We start from the raw sequence: 25,563 nt of genomic DNA on the forward strand, positions 1-25,563 counted from the left end.
CTTAACTGTATTTTATAAACATTCATTTTCATTTCCCATAGGTTTCAAAGACCTGAGGAAAAAATAACTTTTTTGTTTATTTTGCTTAGCCAGTAAGACTTTTACATTAAATTTTCTTTTAATTGAGCAAACTGTCTAGTAACATTTTAAACAGCAACAATATTTACCTATTTCCACACTGCTCTCACATAACTATTTTCACATATTGCTTTGTAATTTTTCTGTGTTTGCATTTCACATAAGTGCATTCATGGTATACATAACATTTTCCCTTATTTTCCCAAAACTTGAATGTACAATATAATTGTTTCCCTTACGTATACACTTTCTATTGCCTGTAGAAGGTACAGAGGAAATAAATTCACACTATGCAAGCATGGGGTTAAGACTCTCCTGAACCAGATAACTATTAAGCATCTTCTGCTCATTTGATGCTCAAGTGTTACTGGTTATATTACAGTCCCAATGAGAAATCATTCATTTCCACTTCATGTTTGTGCTGCAACTCAGACCACATTTTATTTGGATACCTAACTTCTATTTGTCTTTCAAGAATTATTTGATGTGTCCATTAAATAATACTTCCATTCAGGAAACATTACTACACTGTTTATGATTTAAGAATAAAACTGCTTCTGTGTTTTAATCACAGAAGGTTTCCTATTTAATTTCAATCATCTATATATCCCCACAGATTTCATTTGACCATTACCATGATTATGTGCAGACCCTGAAGACTACTGGTTGCTGTTGTTCTTCATTTCTGTTTTTTGAAATACAGTAGGTTTTTTTTTTTTTTCTTTAAATAAGCAGCTCCAAATCTCAGTGAGTTGACATGTGTTTCTTTCAAGTATATATATTGGGAGAATGCTTCAAAGAGCTAGGTTTCACGTTCTTCGCACTGACAGATATCTTTTGTGTCTAATATATCAGATACTACAGGAGAGAGAAAAGAAGACCACGGTGAAGTCCACAATGAATCACAAAGCATCTCTTTGAAATGGCATATGCCATTCTGCTCACAATTTCCTATAAAAGAACACATGACCCCAGAATGGGAGAAGACAAATCCTCCCAAGACAAAGAAGAGAACCATATACATTTGCAGAACAGGACTGAGAGACAGCATCTATTGCTGGTCTTTAAACATGTTATGAACTTCATGTTCGTATATGGTTTTTCAAAGCTGATATGCAGAAGGTGTAATTCCGACAAGGATAGTATCCCTTTAGAAGGTAAGGTGGTTATGAAGATGAAACCCTGATGTTAGATCGATGCTCTGCAGGAGCAGACAGGCCTGAATTTGATCCTCCACCCCTCTTCCTATTTGTTCCCTTATACAATGAGATGGAGGCCCTTTGAAAACCACAAGATTGTCCTCATTATTTCTTTGATCTGCCAGCACTGTGATGTTGTGTTTCACGCTTCAGAATTGCAAGATGAATGTTGGTAGCTTGGGCCACCTGGTTTGGGTAATTTGTTGTAGCAAATCAACACATGTATTAATATAATGACTTGCCAGGACTGTTATGACAAGTAGTACAAAGTGATAGCACTGCAACTGGATAAACTGCCCAATGTCAGGGTGCAACCAGGGTTCATTTCTTCAGAAGACTGTGATTTAAGGTGTGAAAGGCCACGCTCCTTGACTTACAGAAACATGCTGTTTCCTGTCTGTTTATAGGATCTTCATTGCATGTAAGTCTATGGGCAAATTTTCCCAGATTATAATTTACTGAAGTTGATCAAGCTTAAATGAAAATGGTAATAGTTGTGAGAAAAAGCTGTTTCTAAAATAGTAAAGTTGATTTAAAACCACTCTTACTGTGTTATAAATATGAAGCATACTAATAGCATTCAAAGTTTGACCAAAATTGTTTAATTAATGTCAAATAATGTTATTAATCAATAAACTGGCTTTTTCAGAAAGCATGTCAATAATACATATATACATTTCATTTTTAAATTAACGTGTTAACAATTAGCTCATTGTAAGAGATTTTAGATTAAGAAAATACCAAGTAGAAAAATAAGAAAATGTGAATTGTGTCTTCTCTCTAACAGTAAACATTTATAAATTATTTTCTCAGACTGAAAGTAAAATGTGTCCCAAGCCCTTTAAAATTCCAGTGTAAAGTTTATACAAAGACAAGAAGAACAACTATAATTTAATCAATAATTGATGAACAATAGTGTAAGTAGAATGCATTACTTCACACATATGTACACACACACACACACAGACACATACACACACAGACGCACACACACACATACACACATACACACACACCACACACATACACACATTTGGGGTAGGGGTGAGTTGTATTTTCCTTCCCAATCTATATGTTAAAATCTCAAGACACGACAACTCAGACTTTAATCTAATTTGGAAGAAGGAAATATTAAAGTTAATGTGAATTCCAGTAGTCCCTAATCCAATAAGGCTGACATCCTGCTCCTAATTTCCATTCAGAAAAATGTCTTGTTTTCCATATTCTAAATCTAGTCACTAAAACCCATTGTCCATGTTTCTCATCGCTAAAATTATATTTTCTTTTAAATATTCGGATGCAGTTATCGTAACTACTATTATCTTTTGCAGACTGGTCACACTGTCTTTGCTGTGCTTGTGCTTTATTTCATTTAGAGTCGGCGTTTAGTCAAGGGCCTCGTTTTACTGCACATGGGCATTTTCTAGTAATGTTTTATTGATTTCTGATTTTTTTTAATAATAAGTAGTTAACTGGTTGGGTTTTTGGTGTTTTCTGCTGTATAATGTATTTGGCCTCATTACTATGGACATTTAAGCATCTGTTTAAAGATCGGATGATAAGCATCCAATCTGTTTGAAGGGGACCTTCAAGTCCTCCTTATAATATTTGTTGTGGAAAATGCAGTATTTACTCCAGTGATAAGTTCCCTTGTTACTACTGTATAATTAATGTGGGGTCTCCACTGAATACACAAGTCTAACAATAAGAATTCTATAGGCGGGGCTGGAGAGATGGCTCAGTGGTTAAGAACACGGTCTGCTCTTCCAGAGGTCCTGAGTTCAATTCCCAGAAACTACATGGTGGCTCACAACCATCTATACCCTCTACTGTCCTCTTAGAGCACTAATATGCATTAAATAAATAGATAAATAAAATATAAAAAAAAGAATTTGTATATACCCACAATGCAACTATATGATGTAGTCCTCAGGAAAGAGTATAAAGGCTAATTTTTATATGTGCGCATCTTCCTACTTTCCAAAGCTTTGCCGTCTAGTTACAGTAGCAATGCGTTTTCTATCCTCTGGTCTCCATCTCCTCCACTCGCAGTATGTATGTGCCTTCACTAGCTTTGCACTGAATCTTCATCTTTCAAAACTATAATTATATAGTTAATATTGACTCTCATTTACCCTTTTCATAAGTTCTTGTCAACAATCAGCTGATGTTTTATACCTAAAGGATTTTATTCCTAAATTTTTATAAAATGTAACCACACACTACTTATCATTCTGTGTTTACTATATTTGGCTTAACATAACATGTCTAAGCTTTATAAAGCTGTCAGAATTTTGTTTCTATGAAATGTAAATACAAAGTAAGCATTATCCTATACCAAAACTGGATAGAAGCAAAACAAAAAGAGAAAACTGTCAGCTAACTTCACTGATGAGCACAGAATCTAAAATTCTTAGAATCCAAATTCAAGAGTGAATTAAAAAAAAATCATGCACATAAACAAGTTGATTTCATTCTATTTGGCAAGTTGGTTCAATACAGAAAATCAGTAAGTATATCCCATCACTTAAATCAAATTATCCTCTCAAGTAGCTACATAAAATGCCTTCACTAAAGTTCAGAATCCCTTCATGAAGAAACTATGAACAGACAGAACATGACCTAGGCACAACGTGGTGAGGCAGTTTGAATGAAAATGGCCACATAGGTTCATAGGGCTGTTCAGTGGCACTGTTAGATGGGGTGGCCTTGGTAAAGGAAGCGTGGTACAGGGTGAGATTGAGGTTCAAAACCTCAAACCCAGGCCCAGCGGCTCACTCTCTCTTCCAGCTGCCTGAGAATCCAGATGCAGAACTCTCAGCTCCTCCCCAGCACCAGGTCTGCCATGCTTCCCGCCATTAATGGGTCAAACTTCTCAACTGTAAGTCAGATGCAATTAAAGGTTTTCCTCATGAGAGTTGCCATGGTCATAGTTTCTCTTCATAGCAATTTAAACCCTGATTAAGATACATGACAAGCTTACAACGAACATTATACTAAAGGATGAAAAACCAAAAGCACTCTCCTAGAGTCTGCAATGAGACAAATGTGTCCTGTTCCCCTCACTAATTCAGTACAGTGCTCAATGGCTTAGCAAGAGCACGGAGAGAGGAGATAAAAGAGATTCAGTTAAGAATGGAAACAGACTCCGTGATCCTCTACTGGAAAAACAAAAACAAAAAAACTAATGTCACAAACAGAAAACTCTCAGAATTAATAAACATTTTCAGTAAAGTAACAGAACAGAAGTCAATACAAAAAAATCAGTAGCTCTTTTGTATAATGCTAACAAATAGTTGAGAAAGAAATCAGGAGAAAAGCACCATTGACAATAGTTAGAAAACACGTACAAATTTCTTGAAATAAATCTAATCTATAAAATGAAAGACATCTACAATAAAATTCATTCTAAGAAATAAATGGGATTGTTTGAGGTTTGAAAACATACATCATAAAAAAAAAAAAAAAGAATCAATCACCAGAGAAAAGACAGTGGCAGAAAAAAGAGAGTGGCAGAAAAATTTGCTAAGGAGATAATCAGATCCAAGATTAATATCTGGGATATATAAAAAATTACCAAGTGTAAACACTAAAGGACAAAAATCATCCAGTCAATAATTAGACTATTGAATGGAATAGATGGTTCTCAAAAGATAGACAATTGGCCGATACATTCTTGAAAAGTTATTCAGGCTTAGTACACAAGAAAAGGTTTATCAAACTCCTTTGAGATTTCCATGTTATCCCAATCAGATGGACTTTATTCACAATCAAATGACAACAAATGATGGTTAAGACGTGGGCAAATGTTGTGAATGTGGATAGCCACTATGGAAGTCAGTACTATGGTTTCTCAAAACACTACAAATAGAACTAACTCAAGAGTCAGCTGTGCCATTTGTGGGCATATACTCAAACTCCAATTCAAAGTGTCACAGAGATACTTGTAAACCTGTGTTGGTTGCTGCATTATTAACAATAACCAAAATAACAATAAATTGATAAAGAAAATACGATATATATATACTGTATTATATATATATGCATACAAGAATTCTATTTGGTCATTTAAAAGATTATTCATTTATTTTTAAATGAACATTAAGGTTGTTTCCACTTCCTTGCTATTATAAATATAGCAATGAATGAATGGATAGTGAACTGTGATATGGTTCTTACATATCTGAAATATTATTCAGCTGTTAAGCAAACAAAATCATGGACTTTTCTAGAAAGATGAATGGACTTAGAATGTATACTCGCAATCAAATTCACCTAAACACAGAAAGAAAAAACAGTCCCCTTACGTGTGGATCATAGCCTATAACATATAACTATTTATAGGTTAAAACCTTTAAGTGTGAACACAGCATAAGATTTAAAAAGGAAACCAACAAAGGATAAAATTCAGTGATTAAGAAGGGCAGCCATCTACAGACCTAAAGAAGCTAAACACTAAGGAGGACCCTAGGGAAGATGTTTAAATCTCATTCAGAATGGCAAACAGGATAGACACAAGACTCAGTGGAAGAGAGGAAACAGGACAGGAGCCTACTATAGAGGGTCCTCTTAAAAAACTCACCCAACAGGGGATCAAAGCAGATGCTGAGACTCAGGGCTAAATTTTGGGCAGAGCACAAGGAGTCTTATGGAGGAAGAGAGGGGTAGGATTAGAGGGAATGGAGGAGACTGGAGTCTCACAAAGAGACAAAACTAAAAGATCTGAGGCCAGGGAGTCATGCAGAGACTGATGCACCAATGGAGGACCAGGCGAGGAGAAGAACGACACCCCGCTCAGAAATGGCCAAATGGCAGCTCAGTCTCCATGTGGATCTCTGAGTGAGGGGAGCAGAGGCTGACTCCATCATGATCTCAGTTGACTGCTCTCTTATCACTAGCTCCTGATGATGCAGCCTTGCCAAGCCATGGAGGAGAGGGATCCAGGCTGTCCTGATGAGACTTAAACTATAGGCTGATGCCAATAGTGGAGAACCCCCCTTTTCAGTGGACTAGGGGAAGGGGATAAGGAGAAGAAGGAGGGAGTGTGAGACTGGGGTAATTAGGGGGGGGGCTTCAATCAGGATATATAATTAATTGTGAAGAAAAATAAAAATTAAAAATAGAAAAAAATATTAGAACTCTGTTTCAATATCACCTTCTCAAGACATCTTCATTCATCTACTAATATAAAATAGCTTTCCACTCTTCTGCAACATTTACCCCAATCAAGCCAAACTGATTAAGTCTAGTTTTCTTTGCATCTACCTTTATTTATTATTTGTTTGTTGTAAGGACAAGGTGTGGGGCTGTCTGCTCATATGCAATGGTGTGTGTGAGGAGGGATAAGGACAACTTTCAGGAGTCAGTTCTCTACTTCCTCCAAGTGGTTCCCCAGTGCTGAACTCAGGTTGTCAGCCTTTCCCTGCTGAGCCATCGCACCTGTCCAGGTTTTAGCTTATAGCATTGAATTGAAGATTAAATGAATTTGTCAGTGTAATCACTTGGACATAGTCTCTTCTCAACCCTGGCAGAATGTATATTGGTGAAGAATCTTTGTCTTATTCCCATGCATCTCTGGTGCTTAGAATAGTAAGGCAGCTCTCCCTTTAACTACAAAAGAACACAAACGAAAACATTTTATAATCAAAATGATTCTAATTACAACTCTATAAAAACTCCAATGCAAGGAATACATTCATTCATGTTCCCATTCTGTTAAGAACATTGAATAAAAATCTCTTATTTTGATGACAATTTGTGTAATTGATTAATAATGGCAATGATTCAAAGCAAAAACTGGCTAAAGGGCTGTCTTTTTAAATTGCAGTATTCCTGATGGAATAAAGTGTTTGTAAATGCAGTTAATTCTATACTTGTTCTTCTGGTCCTTGGACAAATTTAATGGAACCAATAACATATTTCCTTGCTTTTAATTATTCACAGTAAGTATTTTTGATATTGCCAATTTTCCTAAAGAATAACAAATGCTGCCTTTTGCTCAATAGCTTTGATTGTGAGCATTACATGCTAAACATTTTCTTTTTTCTGTACAGCTATTAAGCTTTTCGACACCCACAATGTCCCAGCATGGGCAAACATCCCCTGGGATATCTTTACTAAAAAGACATAATTTTTGGCTGTTCACTCTTTCAAAAGTAATACATAACATGTTGTAAATATTAAAAGGAAAAGAACCTAAATCTAGTGGGAAAGTGAAATATGGTGTAAAATGGTTGAATTATCTTCAATGCTGACTTTTTAATATGCTGTTGTCTTTTTCAGTTTTATGCCCTTTCTTCTACCTTGCCACTTACGGAAGTACACTTGCATGTTTGTCTAAGTATGTATTTCTGTGTCTCCACCTGTGTCTGCAAAAGGGGATGGTTCTCAGTGGCATGCGCATCCTTCTTATAAAATACCTTTGTCTGCAGAAGGCATGATGCCATTGATGCCTGCTAAATTAAATCCACAGATGCACTATTTACTATCTCAGTTTAAGTCCTTCAAAGAAAAAACAACCAAAAAATCAAAATGCCATTCTCTTCTCTTATTATTTCTCTGTAGTATACCCGTTTTCAGGCAAGTTAACAAATGTGCATATGAAACTAAACCATTACACACTTTAAAACACTTTTTGTAGTAGTTTCTGAATGATTATCTATTCCCGTTGCTGTCTGAATAATGAAGGCATTGAATTAGTACAATAAAGCCCGTGAGAAGCATATTTTAAGTTAAATGAGATGGTAACCCTTTCGCTCCAAGTAACATAAAGCTTAGTTGAACACTCTAGAAAACTTTCATTTAGTTTCTCTTTCGACGTGAAATTCAGCAATAGCCTTTCCAGAACACTGTCAATAAATGTGATAGTCACTTGTGTGGGGAAATTGAAAATAGTTTTGTTCCCTGAGACTTGGGTAAGATGAAGGAGGGAAAAAAAGATTTTTATCCTAAGAATCAAAATTTACATCAGGTCAAGGGGAAAGAAGCTTACAAATAATAACTATTAACAATAAGAATATCTCCAGCGCAGCGTTCAAAACAGAACCCAACGAAAGAAAGACTGTAGTTGGGAATAGGAATAGACAGCACTTAGTTTAACACTAACAGATTAAATATAATATAAAGGTGATAGGTGAGTAGATAGAAAGAAAAATAGAAAAGTAGAGAAAGAAAGCAAGAAAGAGAGCGAGTGAGAGGGAGGGCGTGAAGGGGGAAAGGAAAGGAGGGAAGGAGGAAGGAAGGGAGAAAGGGAAGGTGAGAGCAAGGAAGTAGACCAGGACACAGAAATGATAGATGAACAGAGTTGGAACTAAACTCTGAACACATAAAGCAGGTTAAGAGGGTTCAAGCTCTCCTAAGGAAGAGTGCTGTTTTGATTCACTTACTGGTTCTTCATACAGGCTGAGATGTGAGAATGCCTTTCACCAACTGAAGATGACTCTTGACGTGCATTAGGAAGAAGTCACTGAACACGTGTCTGCGCCAGTGCTGCACGACACAACTCAATGATAGTATTGTGAAGAGGTGAATCCCTTCCTGCTTTCTGAGACTGATACTCCAACAAGGACCATGCTGGAGGTAACCTACAACCCTGAGAACCCCTGCACAGATGTCGCCCAGGGCAGCTCAGTCTTCAAGTGAGTTCCGTAGTAAAGAGAACAGGGACTGTCTCTGACATGAACTCAGTGGCTGGCTCTTTGATCCCCTCCCCCCTGAGCGAGGAGCAGTCTTACCAGGCCACAGAAAAAGACAATGTACCTGTCCTTATGACACCTGATTGGCTGGGGTCAGAAGGAAGGGGCAGAGGACTTCCCGTATCAGTGGACTTGAGGAGAGGCATGGGAGGAGAAGAGGGAGAGCAGATGATATTGGGAGGGGACGAAGGAGGGGGCTATCGCTGGGATACAAAAGGAAAAATTGTAATTAATAAAAATTAATACATTTATTAATTTATTAATTGCAATTAATAAATTGTAATTTAAAACATTTTAAGTAATTAAAGAATAATAAACAAACAAACACACACACACAAAAAAAAACTCAAGTGACAACACTTTCTGGAGAGGATGTGGAGAAAGGGGAACCCTCTTCCATTGCTGGTGGGTGTGCAAACTTGTACAATCACTTTGGAAATGAACTGGCACTTCGTCAGAAAATTAAGAATAGTGCTACCTCAAGATCCAGCTATACCACTCCTGGGCATATATCCAAAAGATGCTCAAGTACAAAAGGACGTTTGCTCAACCATGTTTGTAGCAGCTTTATTCTATTTTTGTTTCAAATATGAACGATATATATCTGGCGAACAAGAAAATAACATTTGGTATTTGAACTCAGATCTCACTGAATCTATCTTCTGAAAACCAACCCATGGAAGCTAACCTGTCAAATGGGGTCATCCTTTGCCACAAACAATTATTTAGTTTTATTTAGCTTTCTAGAACACTAATTATGTTAAATGTTGGGTTACCTCATGGGTCTTGTGACTCCTACATAGTAGAGTGCAAATGAAGACGGTCCTCCACGGAGTGGTAGTCCTGTCTAGGGACTGGTAATAAGTGAGCCTGCTCTTCTGTGGCAGTTTGTTATAGAAGTATCTGTAGACTAAGTCAGCAGGGTCCCTTACTGTCATCTCCAGCTTCAACACCTGAAAATAACTCTGAACATTGTAAAATGTTCCCCGAGAAACAAAACTGTAGTAACTGAATTGGCAGCTCACAATTTATTCTCTGTATTCCCACATCTATCTAACTTACTACCCACTGGGGATATATCGCCGCTGAGGAATTGTGAGAATGTTTCATCATCACAATCCACAAAGATCTAGGTAAAATTTTTGTTCTTGTTGTTATGTTTTATTTTGTACTTCTTTAAATTTATTTTTTATTATTAGTTACATTTTATTAACTCTGTACCCCAGCTGTATCCCGCTCCCTCAATCCCTCCCAAGCCCTCCCTCTCTCATCTCCTCCCTGCCCCTTTCCACGTCCACTGATTGAGGAGGACCTCCTCCTCTTTCATAGGAGCTCCACAAGAACCAAATATATCTGGGCACAGGGTCTTTTCTGAGACTGACATTCAACCAAGGACCATGTATGGATATAACCTAGAACCTCTGCTCAGATGTAGCCCGTGGTAGCTCAGTAACCAATTGGTTTTCCATAGTGAGGGGAACAAGGACTATTTCTGACAGGAACTCAATGGCAGGCTCTTTGACCTCCCCACCCCCCCCCCAAGGAAGGAGCAGTTCTGCTAGGCCACAGAGGAGGACTTTACAGACAGTCTTGAAGATACCTAATAAAATAGGTAAAATTTTTATTAACTCTAGCTAACCATGAACCGGTGGTCTTTAGACATAATTAGTGGTTCATCCTCAGCCATCTATCTTGGTCTAAGACCAATGCTATGTGACAGTTGAATGATACCACAATAATAAAAGAAATTATAGGGGCTGGTGGCTAGGCATGGAGAGATACAGTAGATCTCCATTAGCATGTTTGTTTATTAACATCTCTGTAACTACCCAGTGCCTCTGTAATTAGCATAGTGATTAATAATCTGTGTGGTCACACAGTCCCTGGTAGTCATCATCATTGCAAGCGTTCTCCTCAGTATCCAGTGTATTTTGAATATTCTCCAAGTAGTTACGGGTATGAAGTATGTTGTCAAACTGAAAATAATCAGCATAGATATATCCTTTCATTATTCCTGTTCATCTTCTAGCTACTTAAGTCAAGTAAGTTCTCTCTAGATTGAAAGGGTTCTGTGGGGATTACCTCCACACACTCCTGCCAGTTTCTAAGGTAGAAATTGTTAGTATAGCTATTTCACAGATGAGTAAATTAAGGCTTAAAATAAGTTTACAAAGGTCAAAGACACAAATAAAAGTTTTTTTAAAATCCATCAAAATAAATCACCTGTTCTTTTGTTTTTTTTCCTTTTTTTCTTTTTTTAATTCTTTATTAATTACACTTTATTCACTTTGTATCCCCCCTGTGGTTCCTTCCCTCTTCCTGTCATAATCCCTTCCTTCCTCCACCCTCTGCATGCATGCCTCTCTCCAAGTCCACTGATAGGGGAGGTCTTCTTTTCCTTCCTTCTGATCCTAGTCAATTAGGTCTCATCAGGAGTGGCTGCATTGTCTTCTTCTGTGGCCTGGTAATGCTGCTTCCCCCTCAAGGGGAGGTGATCAAAGAGCAGGCCAATCAGTTCATATCAGAGACAGTCCCTGTTCTTATTACAATGAAACCCACTTGGACACTGAACTACCATGGGCTACATCTGTGCTGGGGTCTTAGGTTATCTCCATGCGTGGTCCTTGGTTAGAGTATCAGTCTCAGGAAAGACCTTTATGCTCAGATTTTTTGGTTCTGTTGCTCTTCTTGTGGAGTTCCTGTTCTTTCCAGATCTTACTGTTTCCCACTTCTTTCCAAAGATTCTCTGCACTCTGCCCAAAGGTTGCCCATAAGTCTCAGCATCTGTATTGATAGTCTGCAAGGCAGAGCCTTTCAGAGGTCCTCTGTGTCAGGCTCCTGACTTGTTCTGTAATAGCCAGAAGCTGGAAATAGCCCAGATGCCCCTCAGTGGAGGAATGGATACAGAAATTGTGGTACATCTGCACAATGGAATATTACTCAGCAATAAAAAAACAAGGAAATCATGAAATTTGCAGGTAAATGGTAGGATCTGAAAAAGATGATCCTGAGTGAGCTATCCCAGAAGCAGAAAGATGCACACGGTATATACTCACTCATATAGACATATAATACAGGGTAAATCTACTAATATCTGTACATCTAAAGAAACTAATCAAGAGGGAGGACTCTGGTTAAAATGCTCAATCCTTATTCAGAAAGGCAAAGAGGATGGACATCAGAAGAAATCACCTGTTCTTAATGAATATCGTTTTGCTTTCAAAAGGGATAGATGAATACAATGTATAGAGCTGACATAGTTTTAAGGAGCTAAACAGAGATTGCTGTCTGGGAAAAGTTGGTTTATCAATACTTTAAAGTATGAACTAAGAGACAGTGTTGGATATCTTTTCTTAGAGGCAAGAGAATCCTCAAGGTACAAAGAAATGATTGATCTCTATTTATACATATAAAGTATAAAGAGACTGAAGATGACCGAGAGGATGAAAAACCATCAACTGAGAATCTGGAAGGAAACATGGAAGACAGAGTCAGACATGGAGAAACAATTGCATGTAGATTGGAAGAATTTATTTAAAAAACAGGTAAAGTTACAAATGATCCCCTCTGCTACTCCTTGATGGTATTTCATCACTCCTCCAATCAACAAGCCCAGAAAATCCAAGTTAGACTTCAGTGTATGTTTCATGTCCTCTAAGGTAGCTAATATACACACCAATCTCTAGCAGTGGCTATGGAACACAGGGTTGCCAAAATTAACGCTGAATAACAAACCTCTGTGGAATATTTAAATAAAATTTAAATAATATTTAAATGCCTTTCAAAAATATAAACTGTCTGCTAAGAAACAACAAGGCAGGTCTTTAAGGATTTCTCAAAAATAATCAGGCTTCAAGTGCAGGCTTGAGCTGCAATATTTTGACAAAATGTCAAAAGGAGTCAAATTATACACAAGCATTCAGTGCCCCTTCACCCCAGCCCCTTAGGCATCCACTTAGCTGCCTCTGCCTTCCCCACTGGCATGTTGCCAGAGTGTTTCATCCTGGTTTTGTGACACTCAGGAGGCTCCGAGTACCTGAAGGACTATCAAATTCCTATAATGAGATTAATTTTAGTTCACTTCAATTTAAAAAGCAAATATATGTTGGGCTGTATTTGGGGAAGGGAAAACGACACTGTGAAATTAAAGGTCTTTGCCTCCTGGCAGGATGATGGGGCTGACCTTGAACACAAGTGGACACTACTCTCCCTGGGGTACTTTATCTTACTTTTTTAGCATCCATTTTTCAGAGTCTGTCCTGGTCCCAGCTGTCTCACTCTCCACTGAATGAAGGGAGCAGACTGAACCTGTGGAGAACCAACTCAGTGAACCACATATGTACCAAAGAGCCATGCATCTCTTATTTACATAATTGGGCAGTCAAGAAATTAATCACCATTTTAAAGATCAGGAAAGTCTTTCAGAGAAATTAAATGTCTTGTAAACATCCCAGGATAGTAAATGAATTAGCTAAGAAGCAAATGTTTCCAAGACTATTTCTTCTTGAATGAAAAGAAGCCTCCCTTTTATTATGTTTATTATCTTCTCTAACATTTACCCAATAAGATGCTCAACTGAATGTTGGGATGCACTTCCAAAATACTACAAGTCAGGCTGTCCTCCAATCGGCCAAAAAATAAAAATAAATAAAAATAAAATAAAGAGAATTAAAAGTCTGAAGTCAATATATCAAGAAGAATGTAAACCAGTGAGGTGAGATTGAGGGTTCTTCATGCTAACAGACACCAAAACTTCCACAAATGAGTACTAATAGGCTAAGGAGCTATGAATCCAAAGCAAAGGAATCTCACAGCAATGTAGAAACAGCTGATGGAAAGTACAGTCAAAGTCAGGGCTACCCACAACAGTGACCATCAGCATCGTTATACCGGAAATGCAGGGTAGGAAGAGCAGAGAAGTACTTAGAAATGCTCACATGGTGAGTATCCATCACCTCCTAAATCCACCAGAAGGATCACCCAATCACAAGATTCCTCTGAAAATGTTTAATTTCTGATTCCAGGATATATAACTTTTATTATAATTAGAGGTGGGGGAAAGGTTTGGTAAATGAAATTTGATTTTTTGTTGTTCTTTTGTTTTGTTTCTTTAGTTGTTTTGTTTGTTTGTGTTTATCCTTGAAACAAGAACTTGACAGGGATCCCATGTAGATCTAGAACTCCCAATCTTCTTGTCTCTACATCCTGAGGGCTAGAATCACAACTGTCCACCAACTTCCTAGCTATAAAATTAGTTCTACCAGCTCTCTTATAAGTGATACTTTCAAAACTCAAATAATGAGCAATAAATTCCCTCAGGCTCTGTAATATATACTCTTAATATTGATAGTTTATGTTTAAAATCTTTATATTAACCAATGTTTTTATTTAAAATATTTTTCTGAGACACATTGTGATCATGGTTTCCTCCTCCTCATATCCTTTCAGATTCTCCCTACCTCCCACCCATATCTGTCCCTTCTTCTTTCTTTCTCTCTTAAAAAATAAATACACAAATAAATCAAACAAACCAGAAGAAAAAAGAAAAAGCATGAGAAACACATACTTACACACTTACATACATACACACAAATGAACAAGCAAACAAACAAAAAACCCAAAACCTATGAAAACACTAATTTAGAAACCATAATGTACAAGCCAAAGACAGTAAGGGTCTTTAAAAGGACCAAACAAAGCATTATGAGGCAAAAGAAATTCTCCAAAATTACTATTGATCTTTCTGTGTGTTGACTACTGTGAGGCCTGGGCACTGCTCCTGAGTGTGGTTTGTATATCCAATGAGACTCCATTGAAGAAAACAAATTTTCCTTTTGCAAGCAGTTGTCAGTCGGTGATAGCTTCTTGTTTAAGTAAGGGAGCTCAATAGGCCATGAATCTGTGGAAAAACCGAATACTATTTTTCTGCTAAAAATACACAGCATAAAATGAATTCTAAAGACACTGCTACACTCATATAATGCAGTATTTCATGCTATGTCAATAGATAGGCCATAATCAGAAATGCTTCCTCTTCCAGTACATGAAATCCAATATGGCGATCAACAGCTGGACAATGTACAGAGACTAAGAGACCTTAGGACACCAGGTTTCAAATGGGATGTCTCCATCAAACTTCTCTCCACAAGGCTCAGGGAGCTATGTGGAAGAGGAGGCAGAAAGACTGTAAAAGGCAGAGAAGATGGAAGGCACCAAGAAAACAGTGATTTCCAGACACAACAGGATTCTCACATCAACTTTAATCCTCATCCATCTTCTCTTCAAATTGGCAAGAGATTAGAAAATGTGTCTACATTTTTATCACTGTTAAATCTTTTAAAAATACACCAATCAGGGAGGATAATTTGGGGCAGCATTCTCTTGTCAACTATAGATAAAGGTCCATAACTATGGATGAAAAATGCCTCTTACCCTTCCTTCTTGGTAGCATAGCTTATTTTATTGTTTATTCTTTGACAGTGTCATCTATATTACCCTACCACCAAAGATGGGGTAACATTGAAAGAGAGGGCAGACTTTAAGATTCAGAAGATGGAAAGAAGTGACATGAAATACTGGCATCCAGATATGATGTGACATGACTATTGCAATGAGGGACACACAGCAGCTGTGAAACATGGAAATCCAACATGAACACCTTCAACATCCTATCCTGAAGAAAGAAGATGCCCATTAAGTCTCACCCCCCCCCCCAGGAGAATTTTACTATTATCTTGGTTTTTGTTGTTATTTTGTTTTGTTTTTGGTTTTGTTTTTCCAATTAGAATCCTTGCTTTCCTGAAATAGAAATCAAAAGAACCCCATGTTAACTTCCATCTACAGCCTCTGAAGATATATGACTCAGCTTATGGTAATTAGAGACACCTAGGAGATCTTGAATTTAAAAGTGAGGTACCACCTGTGGAAAAGCAAGTACCACAGACCCAGATTCAATCTGACAAAGAAGATGGCAATAGAAAAAAGCCAGTGTTCCCCCGCCAATTTGTTCTCTGTATCTTAATTTCCAGCAATAAAACCAAATGTTTCATTTTCCTCCTCCAAATAGTTCTTTTTCTTAATTCATTATTATTTTATTTTTATTTTTATTAATTACAGTTTATTCACTTTGTATCCCAGGTGTAGCCTCCTCACTCCTCCCTCCCAATCCACCCTCCCTCATCTTCTCATATGCCCCTCCCCAAGCACAGTGAGAGGGGAGGTCCTCCTCCCCTTCCATATGACCCTAGCCTATCAGGTCTCATCAGGACTAGCTGTATTGTCTTCATTCAAAAAGGCAAAAAAGGTTGGACATCAGAAGAGGGAGAAAATAGGGAAGAAGACAGGAGCCTACCACAGAGGGCCTCTGAAAGACTCTACCCAGCAGAGTATCAAAACATGTGCTGAGACTCATAGCCAAACTTTGGGTAGAGTGTAGGGAGTCTTATGAAAGAAGGGGGAGATAGAAAGACCTGGAAGGGACAGGAGCTCCACAAGAGACCAACAAATCCAAAAAATCTGGGCCCAGGGGTCTTTTCTGAGACTGATACTCCAAACAAGGACCATTCATGGAGATAACCTAGAACCCCTGCACAGATGTAGCCCAGGCAGCTCAGTGTCCAAAACGGTTCCCCAGTAATAGGAACAGGGACTGTCTCTGACATGAACTCATGGGCTGGGTCTTTGAGCACCTCCCCCTGAGGGGGGAGCAGCCTTGCCAGGCCATAGAGGAAGACAAATAGTTCTTTTATTCTTTCTCTAAAACATGTGCAGGAGCGTCCATCATGCTCTTCTCCTTTATGATTGGACATGCATAACAGCAGAGTGCCTTCCCGGCGGGGCTATAAACCCCCGGAATATTGTAACCCCAGACACAAGCCTGCTTGCACTGACTTACTTTATGTCCTTGATCCCACTGTAGATGATCCTCTTGTTCGCAATGACAGCCAGAGCTGACCTCCTAGCACAACCTCATAAAAAAAAAAGGTGCTGTATTCGTTTACTTACTGAAATTTTTACTATAGGAGATATAGTAAAAGTAAATTTTGCCTTCAGATTTTAAACTCAAAGAAAGTTGGAGCTTTAAACTTTGACTGTCCTACTTTTAATGCCCTGGCTTTATGAACAAAACCAGACAACTCGTGGAGGTCAAAAATGACCTGGCCATAGGCAACACTACAGCCAGGCTCTTCAGACTGAGCGCCAATTCCCTTGACTTGAATTCAGCGTATATTTCTTTCAGTTCCTTGAGGGTTCATTGCTGTGCTCAGACGGAAGTCAGCACAGGAAAATCTTTTTCAGGCAGTTTAATTTCTACATGTCCCATCCTGGGGTCCAGTTGTCCAACTGCAAAATTAATAGAAAGATGGCTAAAAGGCCTGTGAATGCTATTTCTTGTTGTTTCAGTGAGGTTCCAAAAAGGAAAAGGACTCATTGGCTTTATCCTCATTCTTGTTTTGTTTTGGATTGGGTTTTGCCTTTAAAGGTAGGGGGATGAGGAGAGCATTTGGATGCAAGTCACACTTACAGAGAGCTGCACAGTTTTCATATGCCAGCAGGTCACTGCGACCTGAGGGTGCTGGTGGCTCTGTCTTTCACCTTGACTGATAGGGAGAATGCTACTCTGCATCAGAGACAGCACATGGCATTCTGCTTAGTGAATGGCTCGGACCTCTATCAATAATTAATTGTGTACCTGCGGCAAATCATTAGTCAGTCTTTACCAAGCCCTACTTTCTTGACTGTTTTATTGGAGCTAAAATATCATTTGTCCTGAAATGATGATCACAAAATCAATTAATATTAAAATATTGTGTCTATTATAAGTATTTTATTATCACTAGCTATACTACACAACATTTTATGTCAACAGTTTACTTTCTAATGCATTTATGTTTGTGTGAATATGTGTGTGTGTGTGTGTGTGTGTGTGTGTGTGTGTGTGTGTGTGCATGAGTATAATCAGAGGTCAATACTTGGGAGTCGGTTATCTCTTTTTAACATAAGGGTTCCGAAATTGAACTTGGGCATCATGCTTGCCAGCAAGTGTCTGTACGCTGAGCTTATCACCAGCCCTTCCTAAAGCATTTCTCTTTGGTTTTTGTAGTTCTTTTTCCCCCTTTAGTTTTTTAAAAGACAGAATCTCTGTCATATCCCAGACTTGTTTCAATGTTCCCTCCTAGCCTACAGGTGTTGGAACCGCAGGCATGCCTAGTTTTTCTTCAACATTTTTAATCTCACAGTTGATTCCTGAAAACTCCTGTTCCTACTACAGTCTCCACTTAGAACAGGCCACCAGACTACGTAGCTGCTACCTGTGCTACATCTATTATGATAGAAGCCAGGTGGTCCACAGACATTCACTACAAGGAGCCTTGTGATGCAAGAGGGCACTCACATCATAGAAAAGAGAAACAAAAATTTCAACTACTACCCAAAAAATCAAAACAAAACTAATCTCAAGCCTTTAGATCCTTCGTATGGAAGAGGCCAAAGCAGGACGTAAGTATTTAATGCAGTGTCAACAGTAAGTACTACTTTTACACAGCTGTTTGGCAATATATTGATTTGGAACAAGCCAGAATTGTTTAACTTTCGGTAAGATTTTCTTTCATGCCTGACATCCTTGAGTATAATGCTAATTGTGTCTTTTCTTCCTGTCTGCAGAATTCACTCTGGAGGCCTGCTGACTCTGCCTTCCTATTCCTTAGGGCTTTCTTTTTACCTTCAAACTAAAGTAAACTTTGCTTCTGTCTTTGGAAAAGAGCAGGTCAAGGAGTATACCAAAGACAGTATGTCCTTTTCTTCACCAGCTGTAACCTCCTTCCCTAATATTACTTTAATACTACATGGAGTCTATCAAAAGTATCTGCTGAGAGATTCTAATTGGATAAATGCACATATCTCACTTTTTGTATAAGATTTATAGAGAACAAGATGGATCTGCTTCTCTTATTAAGACACAGTCCGTGTTTAACAACCTGCATCATTAGGAAATGGCTATTTTAAATCCCTTAGGCAATTTATTATCAACGCTAAAGAACCAGACTGAATGTCAAAAATCTAGTTGAATGTATTTTACATTGGCAAATTTCAACATAAAATGTTTGGTATTTGTGTGTATATCCCAAATCTGTTTTTCTACCTTAATTTCCAAGCGTTTTCCCGATTCTTAGGTATGCCTACAATCTCTCTGAAAGGTGTTTGTTGTAAACTGAACTTGGACTTGAATTTACACTTGATTTTCCTATCCCACTCATGTTGCTGGTTATTCACAAACTCTAGCTCTGAACAGATCAATAAAGTAGCTCCTTATCGTTTATATTTAAATTAATTAAACTGAAATCAACAAAATTTTGTACTTCAGTTTCAACAGCTACATGCATGAGATCGGTGGGTGAAGGTGGCTGTGGCAGCTTGCTGAGCAATGCTGGGAACGTTTCCATCTAAAGAAGCTGGTCCAACAACTGATCGGAGAGGTTCTTCAGCAGTGGTGAGGGAAAGGGGAGAACAATAGCCCTGATGAACACTGTTCCGTTCTTCACGAAGTGAAACTATCTCTCATAGCAACGTTCTTGGTAGTATTCTATCATTACTCCCACATCTGACAAAGCACACGGGTACTCATGGATTATAAACAATTCAAATAATTTCATCTTTTCTGCATACAAATGCTCATTGTTTTACTATTACTTGATAGAAGACATTTCTGTTGTTGGTTTTTATTGATACTGGATTATTATGGAACCCGTCTAAAATAGTTTCTTTAGACACCACGTAAAATAATTTCCTCTGGAGCCTCAGCTCTGTTCTATTGATCTATATGTCAGCATTTATGCTGATTTTCCGCTGTCTTTATTGCTGTAACTGTCATAAGTTTTTAAAGTGGAAAGTATGAGTTCAGCTTTCTTTGTCCTTTCCAAGGTTGTTTTGTTTTTCATTTTCATATGGATGCTAGGAAAGGTTTTCTAATTTCTGCAGAAATAGAAGTCACATCTCAGGAAACTTTCTGAATCTGGGGAATGCTGTCATTTCCAGGCTTAGTTCTTATCTTGTTTTTTCAATCATATTTTATATGAAAATTTTAGTGCCCATTTGTGCTTGTGTTATATCTACTGACAAGCATTTTAACTTTTAATGCTGCTATAAAGGGGTCATGTTTTAACATTTTATTCTAGTGATCAAGTCACTGGTATGTAGGAATAGTTTCCTCTCATCTTCTCCTACCTCTGTCCCTTCTCCACACATTCCTGGCCTCATAGCCTCTGTACGAACTTCCAGCACACTGTTGTATAGAAGCTCTGAGAAAAGACGGCCTGTCTTTCCTCCTCATGTTAGGCTGAAAGCATGCAGCCTTTTACTGGTGAGAATATTATTAGCTGTGGAGATTTTATAGATTTCCATTATATCATTTAAAAAAAATCATTTTTGTTCCCATGTTGCTGATAATTTGAATCATGAACGAATAGATGTTGCCTTTTGTCAGGTGCTTTTTCCATTTCTAGAAAAGGGATCAAGTGTTTTTTCCTGTGCTCTGCTAATGTCATTGTTAGGTTCATTGATATTCAGAAGTCCTGTGATAAGTTTCACTTCATTATGGGTATCTCCATTGTTATTTGCTGCCCATATGAAGCCTGCTAAAGTATTGTTCAGAATTTAGAAATATGTCTCCAAAGAGATTCCTAGTGATGGCAGAATCCATTGTGTTCTGCCATTCTGGTCTTTTCAATGCATTTAGATTCCTTTTCATCTCCTAATTTTGTGGAGGATCCATAAAACTTTTCCTTTATAACTTCGGTAGAATTCAACATTTAGACCTAGGATTTTCTTTTTGGGAAGTAATAATTACTAATTGGTTGACTTTTTAAACAACAAATCACAATATCTATTTCTTCTACTGGTGGTTTGTGTCTGTTTAGAAATCCATGTACTTGGCCTAACTTATCTTATTTGGTGTTTTTGTTTTTATTTTGTTTTGTTTCAGTTCTGTGTGTGGAGAGCAGAACTTTGAATGCACTAAGCAAATGCTCAAGCACTGAGCTCTATGTCCAGACTCGACTATTTGCTGATATACAGTTTTATATAGCATACTCTAACACTGAGTATGGAGATGGAGAGGGATGTTCTTTTCTGGGGTTGGTATTTTGAGTCTCCTATTTTCTGGGTCAGGCTAATGAAATGTTTGCCAATTTTTCAAAGTATGTTTATAAATGTCTTCATCTTCAGTTTTTTTTTTTTTTTTTTAAGGAAAGAGATATAATCAAGATGGAAAATTTAAAGTTATTCATAAATGCATTGGCTCTTATTAGATCTATGTTAATCTGTAGCAATGTTTATGCAGATAAGGTCAAACAAGAACAAAACAATTTCTTGGAAAACATGGTTTCCGTGTATTTGTATAGCATGTAAATATTTGTTTCCAAGTAATATTTATAAATGTCTGAATCAGTAACAAAATACAAGTTATTCAAGATAAGAGGTGAACATACTAATGTATAATTCATACAAGAGGAAAATCAATAATTTTATTAAAAAATATTCTAAAATAAAACATAATTGTTAAGGGGCAAAATCTCAGTAGTTCATAGCACTCGCTGCTCTTGCAGAGGGCCGGAATTTGGTTTCAGCAATCACATGGCAGTTTCCAACCTCCTCTAACTCCAATTCCACAGGACCTATTGCCTTCTCCTTACATCTGTGGGCACTAGGCCTACAGTGTACATAGGTACGTGCAAGCAACTCACACACATATAAAAGTAAATTGTTAAAAGTAATTTTTCATATTTCACTGGAAACAATTAAGACGTCATATCCAACGCTGAGAAGAGAATGTAGGAAAGCAAACTCAAACTTCTACAGAGGGTAGTCTATAAACTTTTTGAATCTTCAAAACTGTTAATCTAGTATTTCTATCAAATTTAAATTGTAAGCACACTTAGCCAGTTTCACTTTTGAAATTTATTCTATGAAAGGAAAACTACTAATACTTGAAGTGAAATTTTACCAGCATATTGAATTCTGCCATGTATACCCAGGTGTAACAATGAAAAAGCATGAGCATAAAACAGAAGAAAAAAAAAAAAACATGTTTCCTTCTAGTAGTTACTTGGAGAAAGTACATTAGTAAATTAGAAAGAAGGTCAAGAAAGAGGTAGGTTAGAAAGAGCAAAATGATAAGCATGGGCTGTTTTATATAAAGACCAAAATTAAAACTGTACATTTATGCAAGAAAAGTGAAGAAGAATGTTATTAATGTTCCAGGAGTCATTTCAAGAAAAGACAGTAGAAAGAAACCTAGTTTTCATTATATTCATTTGTGTTGTTACTCAGAGCCGATGTTTAAAATAAAGACAAAGAAATGAAGAAAAAATATACAAAACAAGAATAAGGGAAGAAGGCAGGGATGGTCTTAAAATGGAGCCTAAATACAGACCAGTAATGTAGAGAGAGGAACATGCTCCGGGAAATTTGCTTGAGCACCTGTAAGCACCATTCCACTGCTCTTCTCTTTCATATCTTCTCATAGCAAGTGCCATTCTGCATCTTCACTGGCATTTGAGCAGATATCCATAGCATCAGAGACATCTACTGTCAGCCATGCTGCTAGAAGCAAAGTATATGAGCATCTCGTTCCAAAATCTTTCATCATCAGAGTGACCCATCAAGCATATAAGTTTGCTAGAAGTTCATAAACTAGAAGCCTTACACTATTGTTTACACCAAAGTCACATACAGTAATCATGAAGGATCTGTAGGTCCTCTATGCTTAAAAATGACAATGCTAAAAGTCCTTGACTGAGAAGGTCACAGGTCCTAATGAAGAAAATGCTGCTGTTTTGCCAAATTTGCGCAATTTGTCTGTCAAATTGACTTCTAAACATTTATGTTTATGCCTGCAGATTTGTGTTGCTGTCAATTTTGGTCAAAGAAACTTTCTTTTGCAATGGAAAGTCTAACTGCAGATTCAAAATCTGTCAAAACCTGTTAAAAGATGAACCCTAGCTGAGCACAGCAATCATGGGATCACAGGGCAATCCTGTAATCCTGAGATTGCCCTATAATCCCAGCAACCCAGGAAGGCAGAGGCAGGTAGATCTCTGTGAAATTAAGTCCAACCTGGTCTGTAAAGTGAGTCCAGGACAGCCAAGACTACTCAGAGAAACCCTGTCTCAAAAAACAAACAAACAACAACAGCAAAAGCTTTTTCCAAGTGGGTTCCCTAGTAAGGAAAGCAGGGCTGCTCTGATATGTACTAAGTGGTTGGCTCTTTGTTCACCTCTCCCTGGGGCGGGGTGGGGGGGGGTGCAGCTGTGCCAGTCCACAGAGGAAGACAATGCAGCCAGTCCTGTTGAGACCTGGTAGGCTAGGGTCAGATGGAAGGGGGGAGGACCTCCCCTATCAGTGGACTAGAGAAAGGGCATAGGGGGAGAAGAGGGGGGGATACAAAGTGAGTGAATTGTAATAAATGAAATAAAAATTATTATTTTTTTTTTTAAAAAGCTGAACCCTCAATAGTACATATATTCAGCCCTTCCAAGTCTTAGAAACATTTTGGAAAATGGGAAAAAAACAACTGAGTGGAGTGTCATGGCATGTGGTCTTCTAGGCATATGGTACAGCTGTCTCATACTTGAACTTTAAGCAGTTGTGATTATCTGCATACAACCTGTACTTGAACGGTCCCACTAGCATTCCACATCTGAGGGAGGAGGGGCTCAAAGGCCTTGCCTCTGTGAGGATCTACAGGCAGTTAACGGTTCCTGGGGAAAGAAACGGCATTTTCTTCTGTGGCATAGCCACTAGCGTGCCAGCAGTTGCCCACGTCTTCTAACTCTTCATCAGTGGTCTCGCACGCAAGCCTAAGTAAACCCGCTATGTGATTCGCACAGAAAGACATGGAAGTAGAATGGGGACTAGTGAGGAGAAAAGAAGAGCAGCAGGAATGAGAGAGATGAATAGACCAAAATACATTATATACAGACATGAAAATGTCACAATGAGATTTGTTTTCATATATAATTCACATGTGAAAATGTGAAAAACAAATGGCAATGACAGCATAGAGGGAGTTTTTATGTGCACTCACAGTGTTTGGCAATGCCACACTATCAGCTGGGTACATTGTTATCAGAGGGTAGAACACACAGCATCACCCATACACACACACACACACACACACACACACACAGTTGTGGAAGAATAAGTTATATGGGACAAACTAAAAAACCATTTTCTTGCAGAACTGAGATATAAGTCATGCTGTGTCCTCATATTTTTTTTTTTTCTGGAAAGTGATTTTAGATAACAAATGAGAAAAAATAATAGATTTTCATTTTAAATATATTTTCACAAATATAAACATACCACATAACTAAGAAATTCAGAAGAAAATAATGTCATGTTCTTGCTTTTTAAGAAAAATTCTCCAGGCCATTATTTCTTAATTTAAAAATATGTTCATATCAAAGCTATTTTAAGTGCATCACATTGCTCAAAATCAGTCTAATGTGGAGAATGGAGAAAATGCTAAATTTTTCCAATCTATTTCTGTAGTGTACATCTTTTCATAACTTTACTTTGTATAAAATTAATCATTAAATATAAATAAAATCATTTAACACTCACTTTTTAAAAAATGCAATCATCTATGATAATGTTCAGTGTTACATTAGTGGTTGTAAATGGGTATTTCGAAATCTAGCCATCCTTTGTGGGCTGTAAGTGCCAACTCTTCCTTCAATATCCTATACCAGCATCTCCCATCCTCCTTCCTCCTTGTGCTGCCCTTGAAAATTGTAACTTACCTGTAAGACCTTGTAACTTACTTCTTGAAAGTAATTGTTACTTCTGTTTCCAGTGCTATCTTTTGCTATGTCCAAAACACAAAAGACAGTTTGCAAATCAGCTCTTGCTTAGAACATCTCTAATCCCAGACATATCTTGATATAATTACCCTCAAATATATGATACTTATTTGGATACTTTCCATTTATGCTTCAACATATTCACAAAGCTATATATGTCTTTATGCTTGAACATTGCAGATTTTCCAAAACACATTAATAAATGGATTAATATTTGTCATTAAATGTATCAAATAACTAAATTCACTCACAAAGAAGATTTTAAGATACGTAGCAAACATTATATATTTGAATATAGAAATACTGTTGTTTTACAGAAAGAAATCATAACAATAAATTAGGCCAAAGCTTCCTCGCCTTATAATCTCTATTTCTTCAGTGACCCGTTCGCTTGTCATATGATTCTCTTCACTTATTCTCCTTTGGATACAGATCTGTGTGAGTGGAATGGGTGAAGGAGTGTAGGATGTATGGGTATACATTTTTTAGTGAGCATGGTTATATGCATGGGCATGTGTGTGGTGTGTTGTTTGGATGTGTTTGTGTGTGTGAGTGCTTCTGTTTGTGTGTGTGCGCGCATACATATTGAATCACAGGAAAAAGGTTTAATCAATGTATTGCGGAAACAAGGCAAATAACGGGGTCCAATGGCCTGAGTTCATCTTTCTGGTCTGGACATGAGTTTCTGGTTTAGGAATAGCTGAGTGAGGCCCAATCTGATTCCAAAAGGTG

Source organism: Psammomys obesus, unplaced genomic scaffold (assembly GCF_907164565.1).
Source record: "Psammomys obesus unplaced genomic scaffold, mPsaObe1.curated_primary_1811, whole genome shotgun sequence".
NCBI classification, from domain to species: domain Eukaryota; kingdom Metazoa; phylum Chordata; class Mammalia; order Rodentia; family Muridae; genus Psammomys; species Psammomys obesus.